We start from the raw sequence: 15364 nt of genomic DNA, 5'->3' as shown, positions 1-15364 counted from the left end.
TCACTGCACTGCATCCCCAATGGTGCCAGTGCACTCTCTTTACTCACTGCACTGCATCCCCAAGGTGTCTGTGCATCTCTGGACTCACTGCACTGCTCCAGCCTCGGCAGCCTCTCCAGCCGCACCAGCCTCGGCATCCGCTCCAGCCGCGTTAACCGCTCGAGCCGCGGTAGCTCCTCCAGCCGCGCCAGCCGCTCCAGCCGCGGCAGCCGCTACAGCAGCTCCAGCCGCGGCAGCCGCGGCAGCCGCTCCAGCCGCGGCAGCCGCTCCAACCGCGGCAGACGCTCCAACCGCGGCAGCCGCTCCAGCCGCTACCGAGTGGAGCGGCTGCCACGGATGGAGGGCTACCGCGGCTGGAGCGGCTGCCGCGGCTGGAGCAGTGCAGTGAGTCCAGGGAGCGCAAAGGCACCAGTGGGGATGGAGTGCAGTGAGTCCAAAGACTTCACTGTCACCACTGGGAATGCAGTGCAGTGAGTCCAGAGAGTGCACTGGCACCACTGGGGATGCACTGCAGTGAGTCCAGAGAGTGCACTAGCAACACTGGGGATGCAGTGCAGTGAATCCAGTGAGTGCACTGGCACCACTGGTGATGCAGTGCAGTGTGTACAGAGAGTGCACTGGCACCACTGGAGATGCAGTACAGTGAGTCCAGTGAATGCACTGGAACCACTGGGGATGCAGTGCAGTGAGTCCAGAGAGTGCACTGGCACCAATGGTGATGCAGTACAGCGAGTCCAGTGAGTGCACTGGCACCAGTGGGGATGCAGTGCATTGAGTCCAGAGAGTGCACTGGCACCACTGGGGATGCAGTGCAGTGAGTCCAGTGAGTGCACTGGCACCACTGGGGATGTAGTGCAGTGACTCGAGAGAGTGCACTGGCACAACTGGGGATGTAGTGCAGTGACTCGAGAGAGTGCACTGGCACCACTGGGGATGCGGTGCCGGAGGTCCAGAGAGTGCATTGGCACCACTGGGGATGCACTGCAGTGACTCCAGAGAGTGCACTGGCACCACTGGGGATACACTGCAGTGAGTCCAGAGAGTGCACTGGCACCACTGGGGTGCGGTGCCGGGAGTCCAGAGAGTGCTTTGGCACTGCTGGGGATGCACTGCAGTTACTCCAGAGAGTGCACAGGCATCACAGGGGATGCAGTGCAGTGAGTCCAGAGAGTGCACTGCCACCACTGGAGATGCAGTGCAGTGACTCCAGAGAGTGCCATGGCACCACTGGGGATGCGGTGCCGGGAGTCCAGAGAGTGCACTGGCACCACTCAGGGTGCAGTGCGGTGAGTCCAGAGAATGCACTGGCACCAATGGGGATGCAGTGCAGTGAGTCCAGAGAGTGCACTGGCACCACTGGGGATGCAGTGCAGTGAGTCCAGAGAGTGCACTGGCACCACTGGGGATGCAGTGCAGTGAGTCCAGAGAGTGCACTGGCACCACTGGGGATGCAGGGCACTGAGTCCAGAGAGTGCACTGGCACCACTGGGGATGCCCTGCAGTGAGTCCAGAGAGTGCACTGGCACCACTGGGGATGCAGTGCAGTGAGTCCAGAGAGTGCACTGGCACCACTGGGGATGCACTGCAGTGAGTCCAGAGAGTGCACTGGCACCACTGGGGATGCAGTGCAGTGAGTCCAGAGAGTGCACGGGCTCCACTGGGGATGCAGTGCAGTGAGTCCAGAGAGTGCACTGGCACCACTGGGGATGCAGTGCAGCGAGTCCAGAGAGTGCACTGGCACCACTGGGGATGCAGTGCAGCAAGTCCAGAGAGTGCATTGGCACCACTGGGGATGCAGTGCAGTGAGTCCAGAGAGTGCACTGGCACCAATGGGGATGCAGTGCACTGAGTCCAGAGAGTGCACTGGCACCACTGGGGATGCAGTGCAGTGAGTCCAGAGAGTGCACTGGCACCACTGGGGATGCACAGCAGTGAGTCCAGAGAGTGCATTGGCACCACTGGGGATGCAGTGCAGTGAGTCCAGAGAGTGCACTGGCACCACTGGAGATGCAGTGCAGTGAGTCCAGAGAGTGCACTGGCACCACTGGGGATGCACTGCAGTGAGTCCAGAGAGTGCACTGGCACCACTGGAGATGCACTGCAGTGAGTCCGGAGACTGCACTGGCACCACTGGGGATGCAGTGCAGTGAGTCCGGTGAGTGTACTGGCACCACTGGGGATGCACTGCAGTGAGTCCACAGAGTGCACTGGCACCACTGGGGATGCAGTGCAGTGAGTCCAGAGAGTGCACTGGCACCAATGGGGATGCACAGCAGTGAGTCCACAGAGTGCACTGCCACCACTGGGGATGCAGTGCAGTGAGTCCAGAGAGTGCACTGGCACCACTGGGGATGCAGTGCAGTGAGTCCAGAGAGTGCACTGGCACCCCTGGTGATGCACTGCAGTTACTCCAGAGAATGCACTGGCACCAATGGGGATGCAGTGCAGTGAGTCCAGAGAGTGCACTAGCACCACTGGGGATGCAGTGCAGTCAGTCCAGTGAGTGTACTGGCACCACTGGGGATGCACTGCAGTGAGTCCAGAGAGTGCACTGGCACCACTGAGAATGCCCTTCATGAGTCCAGAGAGTGCACTGGCACCACTGGGGATGCATTGCAGTGAGTCCACAGAGTGCACTAGCACCACTGGGGATGCAGTGCAGTGAGTCCAGAGAGTGCACTGGCACCACTGGGGATGCACTTCAGTGAGTCCAGAGAGTGCACGGGCTCCAATGGGGATGCACTGCAGTGAGTCCACAGAGTGCACTGGCAACGCTGGGGATGCAGTGCAGTGAGTCCAGAGAGTGCACTGGCACCACTGGGGATGCAGTGCAGTGAGTCCAGAGAGTGCACTGGCACCAATGGTGATGCAGTACAGCGAGTCCAGTGAGTGCACTGGCACCAGTGGGGATGCAGTGCATTGAGTCCAGAGAGTGCACTGGCAGCACTGGGGATGCAGTGCAGTGAGTCCAGTGAGTGCACTGGCACCACTGGGGATGTAGTGCAGTGACTCGAGAGAGTGCACTGGCACAACTGGGGATGTAGTGCAGTGAGTCCAGAGAGTGCACTGGCAACACTGGGGATGCAGTGCCGCGAGTCCAGAGAGTGCACTGGCACCACTGGGGATGCGGTGCCGGAGGTCCAGAGAGTGCATTGGCACCACTGGGGATGCACTGCAGTGACTCCAGAGAGTGCACTGGCACCACTGGGGATACACTGCAGTGAGTCCAGAGAGTGCACTGGCACCACTGGGGATGCGGTGCCGGGAGTCCAGAGAGTGCTTTGGCACCGCTGGGGATGCACTGCAGTTACTCCAGAGAGTGCACAGGCATCACAGGGGATGCAGTGCAGTGAGTCCAGAGAGTGCACTGCCACCACTGGAGATGCAGTGCAGTTACTCCAGAGAGTGCCATGGCACCACTGGGGATGCGGTGCCGGGAGTCCAGAGAGTGCACTGGCACCAGTCAGGGTGCAGTGCGGTGAGTCCAGAGAATGCACTGGCACCAATGGGGATGCAGTGCAGTGAGTCCAGAGAGTGCACTGGCACCACTGGGGATGCAGTGCAGTGAGTCCAGAGAGTGCACTGGCACCACTGGGGATGCAGTGCAGTGAGTCCAGAGAGTGCACTGGCACCACTGGGGATGCAGGGCACTGAGTCCAGAGAGTGCACTGGCACCACTGGGGATGCCCTGCAGTGAGTCCAGAGAGTGCACTGGCACCAATGGGGATGCACTGCAGTGAGTCCAGAGAGTGCACTGGCACCACTGGGGATGCACTGCAGTGAGTCCAGAGAGTGCACTGGCACCACTGGGGATGCAGTGCAGTGAGTCCAGAGAGTGCACGGGCTCCACTGGGGATGCAGTGCAGTGAGTCCAGAGAGTGCACTGGCACCACTGGGGATGCAGTGCAGCGAGTCCAGAGAGTGCACTGGCACCACTGGGGATGCAGTGCAGCAAGTCCAGAGAGTGCATTGGCACCACTGGGGATGCAGTGCAGTGAGTCCAGAGAGTGCACTGGCACCAATGGGGATGCAGTGCACTGAGTCCAGAGAGTGCACTGGCACCACTGGGGATGCAGTGCAGTGAGTCCAGAGAGTGCACTGGCACCACTGGGGATGCACAGCAGTGAGTCCAGAGAGTGCATTGGCACCACTGGGGATGCAGTGCAGTGAGTCCAGAGAGTGCACTGGCACCACTGGAGATGCAGTGCAGTGAGTCCAGAGAGTGCACTGGCACCACTGGGGATGCACTGCAGTGAGTCCAGAGAGTGCACTGGCACCACTGGAGATGCAGTATAGTGAGTCCAGTGAGTGCACTGGCACCATTGGGAATGCAGTGCAGTGAGTCCGGTGAGTGTACTGGCACCACTGGGGATGCACTGCAGTGAGTCCAGAGAGTGCATTGGCACCACTGGGGATGCACTGCAGTGAGTCCAGAGAGTGCACTGGCACCACTGGGGATGCACTGCCGTGAGTCCACAGAGTGCACTGGCACCACTGGGGATGCAGTGCAGTGAGTCCAGAGAGTGCACTGGCACCAATGGGGATGCACAGCAGTGAGTCCACAGAGTGCACTGCCACCACTGGGGATGCAGTGCAGTGAGTCCAGAGAGTGCACTGGCACCACTGGGGATGCAGTGTAGTGAGTCCAGAGAGTGCACTGGCACCCCTGGTGATGCACTGCAGTTACTCCAGAGAATGCACTGGCACCAATGGGGATGCAGTGCAGTGAGTCCATAGAGTGCACTAGCACCACTGGGGATGCAGTGCAGTCAGTCCAGTGAGTGTACTGGCACCACTGGGGATGCACTGCAGTGAGTCCAGAGAGTGCACTGCCACCACTGAGAATGCCCTTCATGAGTCCAGAGAGTGCACTGGCACCACTGGGGATGCACTGCAGTGAGTCCACAGAGTGCACTGGCAACACTGGGGATGCACTGCAGTGAGTCCAGAGAGTGCACTGGCACCACTGCGGATGCAGTGCAGTGAGTCCAGAGAGTGCACTGGCACCACTGGGGATGCAGTGCAGTGAGTCCAGAGAGTGCACTGGCACCACTGGAGATGCAGTGCAGTGAGTCCAGAGAGTGCACTGGCACCACTGGGAATGCACTGCAGTGAGTCCAGTGAGTGCACTGGCACCACTGGGGATGCAGTGCAGTGAGTGCAGGGAGTGCACTGGCACCACTGGGGATGCACTGCAGTGAGTCCAGAGAGTGGAGTGGCACCACTGGGGATGCAGTGCAGTGAGTCCAGAGAGTGCACAGGCAGCACTGGGGATGCAGTGCAGTGAGTCCAGAGAGTGCACTGGCAATACTGGGGATGCAGTGCAGTGAGTCCAGAGAGTGCACTGGCACCACTGGGGCTGCAGTGCAGTGAGTCCAGAGAGTGCACTGGCACCACTGGGGATGCAGTGCAGTGAGTCCAGAGAGTGCATTGGTACCACTGGGGATGCACTTCAGTGACTCCAGAGAGTGCACTGGCACCACTGGGGATGAACTGCAGTGAGTCCAGAGAGTGCACTGCCAACACTGGGGATGCCCTTAATGAGTCCAGAGAGTGCACTGGCACCACTGGGGATGCAGTGCAGTGAGTCCACAGAGTGCACTAGCACCACTGGGGATGCAGTGCAGTGAGTCCAGAGAGTGCACTGGCACCACTGGGGATGCACTTCAGTGAGTCCAGAGAGTGCACGGGCTCCAATGGGGATGCACTGCAGTGAGTCCACAGAGTGCACTGGCAACGCTGGGGATGCAGTGCAGTGAGTCCAGAGAGTGCACTGGCACCAATGGTGATGCAGTACAGCGAGTCCAGTGAGTGCACTGGCACCAGTGGGGATGCAGTGCATTGAGTCCAGAGAGTGCACTGGCAGCACTGGGGATGCAGTGCAGTGAGTCCAGTGAGTGCACTGGCACCACTGGGGATGCAGTGCAGTGAGTCCAGAGAGTGCACTGGCACCACTGGGGATGCAGTGCAGCAAGTCCAGAGAGTGCATTGGCACCACTGGGGATGCAGTGCAGTGAGTCCAGAGAGTGCACTGGCACCAATGGGGATGCAGTGCACTGAGTCCAGAGAGTGCACTGGCACCACTGGGGATGCAGTGCAGTGAGTCCAGAGAGTGCACTGGCACCACTGGGGATGCACAGCAGTGAGTCCAGAGAGTGCATTGGCACCACTGGGGATGCAGTGCAGTGAGTCCAGAGAGTGCACTGGCACCACTGGAGATGCAGTGCAGTGAGTCCAGAGAGTGCACTGGCACCACTGGGGATGCACTGCAGTGAGTCCAGAGAGTGCACTGGCACCACTGGAGATGCAGTATAGTGAGTCCAGTGAGTGCACTGGCACCACTGGGGATGCAGTGCAGTGAGTCCGGTGAGTGTACTGGCACCACTGGGGATGCACTGCAGTGAGTCCAGAGAGTGCATTGGCACCACTGGGGATGCACTGCAGTGAGTCCAGAGAGTGCACTTGCACCACTGGGGATGCACTGCCGTGAGTCCACAGAGTGCACTGGCACCACTGGGGATGCAGTGCAGTGAGTCCAGAGAGTGCACTGGCACCAATGGGGATGCACAGCAGTGAGTCCACAGAGTGCACTGCCACCACTGGGGATGCAGTGCAGTGAGTCCAGAGAGTGCACTGGCACCACTGGGGATGCAGTGTAGTGAGTCCAGAGAGTGCACTGGCACCCCTGGTGATGCACTGCAGTTACTCCAGAGAATGCACTGGCACCAATGGGGATGCAGTGCAGTGAGTCCATAGAGTGCACTAGCACCACTGGGGATGCAGTGCAGTCAGTCCAGTGAGTGTACTGGCACCACTGGGGATGCAGTGCAGTGAGTCCAGAGAGTGCACTGCCACCACTGAGAATGCCCTTCATGAGTCCAGAGAGTGCACTGGCACCACTGGGGATGCACTGCAGTGAGTCCACAGAGTGCACTGGCACCACTGGGGATGCACTGCAGTGAGTCCAGAGAGTGCACTGGCACCACTGGGGATGCAGTGCAGTGAGTCCAGAGAGTGCACTGGCACCACTGGGGATGCACTGCAGTGAGTCCAGCGATTGCACTGGCACCACGGGGGATGCACTTCAGTGAGTCCAGAGATTGCACTGGCACCACTGGGGATGCACTGCAGTGAGTCCAGAGAGTGCACTGGCACCACTGGGGATGCACTGCAGTGAGTCCAGAGAGTGCACTGGCACCACTGGGGATGCAGTGCAGTGAGTCCAGAGAGTGCACTGGCAGCACTGGGGATGCACTGCAGTGAGTCCAGTGAGTGCACTGGCACCACTGGGGATGCAGTGCAGTGAGTGCAGGGAGTGCACTGGCACCACTGGGGATGCACTGCAGTGAGTCCAGAGAGTGGAGTGGCACCACTGGGGATGCAGTGCAGTGAGTCCAGAGAGTGCACAGGCAGCACTGGGGATGCAGTGCAGTGAGTCCAGAGAGTGCACTGGCAATACTGGGGATGCAGTGCAGTGAGTCCAGAGAGTGCACTGGCACCACTGGGGCTGCAGTGCAGTGAGTCCAGAGAGTGCACTGGCACCACTGGGGATGCAGTGCAGTGAGTCCAGAGAGTGCATTGGCACCACTGGGGATGCACTTCAGTGACTCCAGAGAGTGCACTGGCACCACTGGGGATGCACTGCAGTGAGTCCAGAGAGTGCACTGCCAACACTGGGGATGCAGTGCAGTGAGTCCAAAGAGTGCACTGGCACCACTGGGGATGCAGTGCAGTGAGTCCAGAGTGTGCACTGGCACCACTGGGAATGCAGTGCAGTGAGTCCAGAGAGTGCACTGGCACAACTGAGAATGCACTTCAGTGAGTCCAAAGAGTGCACTGGCACCACTGGGGATGCACTGCAGTGAGTCCAGAGAGTGCACTGCCAACACTGGGGATGCACAGCAGTGAGTCCAGAGAGTGCACTGGCACCACTGGGGATGCAGTGCAGTGAGTCCAGAGAGTGCACTGGCACCACTGGGGATGCACTGCAGTGAGTCCAGAGAGTGCACTGGCACCACTGAGAATGCACTTCAGTGAGTCCAAAGAGTGCACTGGCACCACTGGGGATGCACTGCAGTGAGTCCAGAGAGTGCACTAGCACCACTGGGAATGTAGTGCAGTGAATCCAGTGAGTGCACTGGCACCACTGGGGATGCACTGCAGTGAGCCCAGAGAGTGCACTGGCACCACTGGAGATGCAGTGCAGTGAGTTCAGTGAATGCACTGGCAGCACTGGGGATGCAGTGCAGTGAGTCCAGAGAGTGCACTGGCACCACTGGGGATGCATTATAGAGATTCCAGTGAGTGCACTGGCAGCACTGGGGATGCAGTGCAGTGAGTCCAGAGAGTGCACTGGCACCACTGGGGATGCAGTGCAGTGAGTCCAGAGAGTGCACTGGCACCACTGGGGATGCACTGCAGTGAGTCCAGTGAGTGCACTGGCACCACTGGGGATGCACTGCAGTGAGTCCAGAGAGTGCACTGGCACCACTGGGGATGCAGTACAGTGAGTCCAGTGAATGCAGTGGCACCACTGGGGATGCAGTGCACTGAGTCCAGAGAGTGCACTGGCACCAATGGTGATGCAGTACAGCGAGTCCAGTGAGTGCACTGGCACCACTGGGGATGCACTGCTGTGAGTCCAGAGAGTGCACTGGCAGCACTGGGGATGCAGTGCAGTGAGTCCAGTGAGTGCACTGGCACCACTGGGGATGTAGTGCAGTGACTCGAGAGAGTGCACTGGCACAACTGGGGATGTAGTGCAGTGACTCGAGAGAGTGCACTGGCACCACTGGGGATGCAGTGCCGCGAGTCCAGAGAGTGCACTGGCACCACTGGGGATGCGGTGCCGGAGGTCCAGAGAGTGCATTGGCACCACTGGGGATGCACTGCAGTGACTCCAGAGAGTGCACTGGCACCACTGGGGATACACTGCAGTGAGTCCAGAGAGTGCACTGCCACCACTGGAGATGCAGTGCAGTGACTCCAGAGAGTGCCATGGCACCACTGGGGATGCGGTGCCGGGAGTCCAGAGAGTGCACTGGCACCACTGGGGATGCAGTGCAGTGAGTCCAGAGAGTGCACTGGCACCACTGGGGATGCAGTTCAGTGAGTCCAGAGAGTGCACTGGCACCACTGGGGATGCAGGGCACTGAGTCCAGAGAGTGCACTGGCACCACTGGGGATGCCCTGCAGTGAGTCCAGAGAGTGCACTGGCACCAATGGGGATGCAGTGCAGTGAGTCCAGAGAGTGCACTGGCACCACTGGGGATGCACTGCAGTGAGTCCAGAGAGTGCACTGGCACCACTGGGGATGCACTGCAGTGAGTCCAGAGAGTGCACGGGCTCCACTGGGGATGCAGTGCAGTGAGTCCAGAGAGTGCACTGGCACCACTGGGGATGCACTGCAGTGAGTCCAGAGAGTGCACTGGCACCACTGGGGATGCAGTACAGTGAGTCCAGAGAGTGCACTGGCACCACTGGGGATGCACAGCAGTGAGTCCAGAGAGTGCATTAGCACCACTGGGGATGCAGTGCAGTGAGTCCAGAGAGTGCACTGGCACCACTGGAGATGCAGTGCAGTGAGTCCAGAGAGTGCACTGGCACCACTGGGGATGCACTGCAGTGAGTCCAGAGAGTGCACTGGCACCACTGGGGATGCACTGCAGTGAGTCCAGAGACTGCACTGGCACCACTGGGGATGCAGTGCAGTGAGTCCGGTGAGTGTACTGGCACCACTGGGGATGCACTGCAGTGAGTCCAGAGAGTGCATTGGCACCACTGGGGATGCACTGCAGTGAGTCCAGAGAGTGCACTTGCACCACTGGGGATGCACTGCAGTGAGTGCACAGAGTGCACTGGCACCACTGGGGATGCAGTTTAGTGAGTCCAGAGAGTGCACTGGCACCACTGGGGATGCACTGCAGTTACTCCAGAGAATGCACTGGCACCAATGGGGATGCAGTGCAGTGAGTCCAGAGAGTGCACTAGCACCACTGGGGATGCAGTGCAGTCAGTCCAGTGAGTGTACTGGCACCACTGGGGATGCAGTGCAGTGAGTCCAGAGAGTGCACTGGCACCACTGGGGATGCCCTTCATGAGTCCAGAGAGTGCACTGGCACCACTGGGGATGCACTGCAGTGAGTCCACAGAGTGCACTGGCACCACTGGGGATGCAGTGCAGTGAGTCCAGAGAGTGCAGTGGCACCACTGGGGATGCAGTGCAGTGAGTCCAGAGAGTGCACGGGCTCCACTGGGGATGCACTGCAGTGAGTCCACAGAGTGCACTGGCAACACTGGGGATGCAGTGCAGTGAGTCCAGAGAGTGCACTGGCACCACTGGGGATGCACTGCAGTGAGTCCAGCGATTGCACTGGCACCACGGGGGATGCACTTCAGTGAGTCCAGAGATTGCACTGGCACCACTGGGGATGCACTGCAGTCAGTCCAGAGAGTGCACTGGCACCACTGGGGATGCACTGCAGTGAGTCCAGAGAGTGCACTGGCACCACTGGGGATGCAGTGCAGTGAGTCCAGAGAGTGCACTGGCACCAGAGGGAATGCATTGCAGTGAGTCCAGTGAGTGCACTGGCACCACTGGGGATGCAGTGCAGTGAGTGCAGGGAGTGCACTGGCACCACTGGGGATGCACTGCAGTGAGTCCAGAGAGTGGAGTGGCACCACTGGGGATGCAGTGCAGTGAGTCCAGAGAGTGCACAGGCAGCACTGGGGATGCAGTGCAGTGAGTCCAGAGAGTGCACTGGCAATACTGGGGATGCAGTGCAGTGAGTCCAGAGAGTGCACTGGCACCACTGGGGCTGCAGTGCAGTGAGTCCAGAGAGTGCACTGGCACCACTGGGGATGCAGTGCAGTGAGTACAGAGAGTGCATTGGCACCACTGGGGATGCACTTCAGTGACTCCAGAGAGTGCACTGGCACCACTGGGGATGCACTGCAGTGAGTCCAGAGAGTGCACTGCCAACACTGGGGATGCACAGCAGTGAGTCCAGAGAGTGCACTGGCACCACTGGGGATGCAGTGCAGTGAGTCCAGAGTGTGCACTGGCACCACTGGGAATGCAGTGCAGTGAGTCCAGAGAGTGCACTGGCACCACTGAGAATGCACTTCAGTGAGTCCAAAGAGTGCACTGGCACCACTGGGGATGCACTGCAGTGAGTCCAGAGAGTGCACTGCCAACACTGGGGATGCACAGCAGTGAGTCCAGAGAGTGCACTGGCACCACTGAGAATGCACTTCAGTGAGTCCAAAGAGTGCACTGGCACCACTGGGGATGCACTGCAGTGAGTCCAGAGAGTGCACTAGCACCACTGGGAATGTAGTGCAGTGAATCCAGTGAGTGCACTGGCACCACTGGGGATGCACTGCAGTGAGCCCAGAGAGTGCACTGGCACCACTGGAGATGCAGTACAGTGAGTTCAGTGAATGCACTGGCAGCACTGGGGATGCAGTGCAGTGAGTCCAGAGAGTGCACTGGCACCACTGGGGATGCATTATAGTGATTCCAGTGAGTGCACTGGCACCACTGGGGATGCAGTGCAGTGAGTCCAGAGAGCGCACTGGCACCACTGGGGATGCACTGCAGTGAGTCCAGAGAGTGCACTGGCACCACTGATGAAGCAGTACAGTGAGTCCAGTGAGTGCACTAGCACCACTGGGGATGCACTGCAGTGAGTCCAGAGAGTGCACTGGCACCACTGGGGATGCCCTGCAGTGAGTCCAGAGAGTGCACTGGCACCACTGGGGATGCAGTGCAGTGAGTCCAGAGAGTGCACTGGCACCACTGGGGTGCACTGCAGTGAGTCCAGAGAGTGCACTGGCACCACTGGGGATGCCGTGCAGTGAGCCCAGAGAGTGCACTGGCACCACTGGGGATGCAGTGCAGTGAGTCCAGAGAGTGCACTGGCACCACTGGGGTGCACTGCAGTGAGTCCAGAGAGCGCACTGGCACCACTGGGGATGCACTGCAGTGAGTCCAGAGAGTGCACTGGCACCACTGAGAATGCACTTCAGTGAGTCCAGAGAGTGCACTGGCACCACTGGGGATGCACTGCAGTGAGTCCAGAGAGTGCACTAGCACCACTGGGGATGCAGTGCAGTGAGTCCAGAGAGTGCACTGGCACCACTGGGGATGCAGTGCAGTGAGTCCAGTGAGTGTACTGGCACCACTGGGGATGCACTGCAGTGAGTCCAGAGAGTGCACTGGCACCACTGAGAATGCACTTCAGTGAGTCCAGATAGTGCACTGGCACCAGTGGGGATGCAGTGCAGTGAGTCCAGAGAGTGCACTGGCACCACTGAGAATGCACTTCAGTGAGTCCAAAGAGTGCACTGGCACCACTGGGGATGCACTGCAGTGAGTCCAGAGAGTGCACTAGCACCACTGGGAATGCAGTACAGTGAGTCCAGTGAGTGCACTGGCACCACTGGGGATGTAGTGCAGTGACTCGAGAGAGTGCACTGGCACCACTGGGGATGCAGTGCAGTGAGTCCAGAGAGTGCACTGGCACCACTGGGGATGCACTGCAGTGAGTGCAGAGAGTGCACTGGCACCACTGGGGATGCAGTGCAGTGAGTCCAGAGAGTGCATTGGCACCACTGGGGATGCAGTGCAGTGAGTCCAGAGAGTGCACTGGCACCACTGGGGATGCACTGCAGTGAGTCCAGAGAGTGCACTGGCACCACTGATGATGCAGTACAGTGAGTCCAGTGAGTGCACTGGCACCACTGGGGATGTAGTGCAGTGACTCGAGAGAGTGCACTGGCACCACTGGGGATGCAGTGCAGAGAGTCAAGAGAGTGCACTGGCACCACTTGGGATGCAGTGCAGTGAGTCCAGACAGTGTACTGGCACCACTGGGGATGCAGTGAAGTGAGTCCAGAGAGTGCACTGGCACCACTGGGGATGCACTGCAGTGAGTCCAGAGAGTGCACTGGCACCACTGGGGATGCAGTGCAGTGAGTCCAGAGAGTGCACTGGCACCACTGGGGATGCAGTGCAGTGAGTCCACAGAGTGTACTGGCACCACTGGGGATGCACTGCAGTGAGTCCAGAGAGTGCACTGGCACCACTGGGGATGCACTGCAGTGAGTCCAGAGAGTGCACTGGCAGCACTGGGGATGCAGTGCAGTGAGTCCAGAGAGTGCACTGGCACCACTGGGGATGCACTGCAGTGAGTCCAGAGAGCGCACTGGCACCACTGGGGATGCACTGCAGTGAGTCCACAGAGTGCACTGGCACCACTGAGAATGCACTTCAGTGAGTCCAGAGAGTGCACTGGCACCACTGGGGATGCACTGCAGTGAGTCCAGAGAGGGCACTAGCACCACTGGGGATGCAGTGCAGTGAATCCAGTGAGTGCACTGGCACCACTGGTAGTGCAGTGCAGTGAGTCCAGAGAGTGCACGGGCTCCACTGGGGATGCACTGCAGTGAGTCCAGAGAGTGCACTGGCACCACTGGGGATGCGGTGCCGGGAGTCCAGAGTGTGCACTGGCACCACTGGGGATGCAGTCCAGTGAGTCCACTGAGTGCACTGGCACCAAAGGGGATGCACCTCAGTGAGTCCAGAGAGTGCACTGGCACCACTGGTGATGCACTGCAGTGAGTCCAGAGAATGCACTGGCACCACTGGGGATGCACTGCAGTGAGTCCAGAGAGTGCACTGGCACCACTGGGGATGCAGTGCAGTGAGTCCAGAGAGTGCACTGGCACCACTGGTGATGCACTGCAGTGAGTCCAGAGAGTGCACTGGCACCACTGGGGATGCACTGCAGTGAGTCCAGAGAGTGCACTGACACCACTGGGCATGCAGTGCAGTGACTCCAGAGAGTGCACTGGCACCACTGGGGATGCAGTGCAGTGAGTCCAAAGACTTCACTGGCAAACCTGGGGATGCAGTGCAGTGAGTCCAGAGAGTGCACTGGCACCACTGGGGATGCAGTGCAGTGAGTCCAGAGATTGCACTGGCACCACTGGGGCTGCAGTGCAGTGAGTCCAGAGAGTGCACTGGCACCACTGGGGATGCACTGCAGTGAGTCCAGAGAGTGCACTGGCACCACTGGTGATGCACTGCAGTGAGTCCAGAGAGTGCACTGGCACCACCGGGGATGCATTACAGTGAGTCCAGAGATTGCACTGGCACCACTGGGGATGCAGTGCACTGAGTCCAGAGAGTGCACTGGCACCACTGGGGATGCAGTGCATTGAGTCCAGAGAGTGCACTGGCACAACTGGGGATGCACTGCAGTGAGTCCAGAGAGTGCACTGGCACCACTGGGGATGCAGTGCAGTGAGTCCAGAGAGTGCACTGGCACCACTGGGGATGCAGTGCAGTGAGTCCAGAGAGTGCTCTGGCACCACTGGGGATGCAGTGCAGTGACTCCAGAGAGTACACTGGCACCACTGGGGATGCAGTGCAGTGAGTCCAGAGAGTGCACTGGCACCACTGGGGATGCAGTGCAGTGAGTCCAGAGAGTGCACTGGCACCACTGGGGATGCAGTGCAGTGAGTCCAGAGAGTGCACTGGCACCACTGAGGCTTCAGTGCAGTGAGACCAGAGAGTGCACTGGCACCACTGGGGATGCACTGCAGTGAGTCCAGAGAGTGCACTGGCACCACTGGGGATGCACTGCAGTGAGTCCAGAGAGTGCACTGGCACCACGGGGGATGCACTTCAGTGAGTCCAGAGAGTGCACTGGCACCACGGGGGATGCACTTCAGTGAGTCCAGAGAGTGCACTGGCACCACTGGGGATGCACTTCAGTGACTCCAGAGAGTGCACTGGCACCACTGGGGATGCAGTGCAGTGAGTCCAGAGAGTGCACTGGCACCACTGGGGATGCAGTGAAGTGAGTCCAGAGAGTGCACTGGCACCACCGGGGATGCACTGCAGTGAGTCCAGAGAGTGCACTGGTACCACTGGGGATGCACTGCAGTGAGTCCAGAGAGTGCACTGGCACCACTGGGGATGCAGTGCAGTGAGTCCAGAGAGTGCACTGGCACCACTGGGGATGCAGTGCAGTGAGTCCAGTGAGTGTACTGGCACCACTGGGGATGCACTTCAGTGAGCCCAGAGAGTGCAGTGGCACCACTGGGGATGCAGTGCAGTGAGTCCAGAGAGTGCACTGGCACCACCGATGATGCAGTACAGTGAGTCCAGTGAGTGCACTGGCACCACTGGGGATGTAGTGCAGTGACTCGAGAGAGTGCACTGGCACCACTGGGGATGCAGTGCAGTGATTCCAGAGAGTGCACTGGCACCAATGGGGATGCAGTGCAGTGAGTCCAGAGAGTGCACTGGCAGCAGTGGGGATGCAGTGCAGTGAGTCCAGAGAGTGCACTGGCA

This window comes from Anser brachyrhynchus (assembly GCF_964034855.1).
Source record: "Anser brachyrhynchus genome assembly, contig: SCAFFOLD_49, whole genome shotgun sequence".
Taxonomy (NCBI): Eukaryota; Metazoa; Chordata; class Aves; order Anseriformes; family Anatidae; genus Anser; species Anser brachyrhynchus.
The sequence above is the reverse complement of the archived record's forward strand: the minus strand, read 5'-3'. Positions refer to the sequence as shown.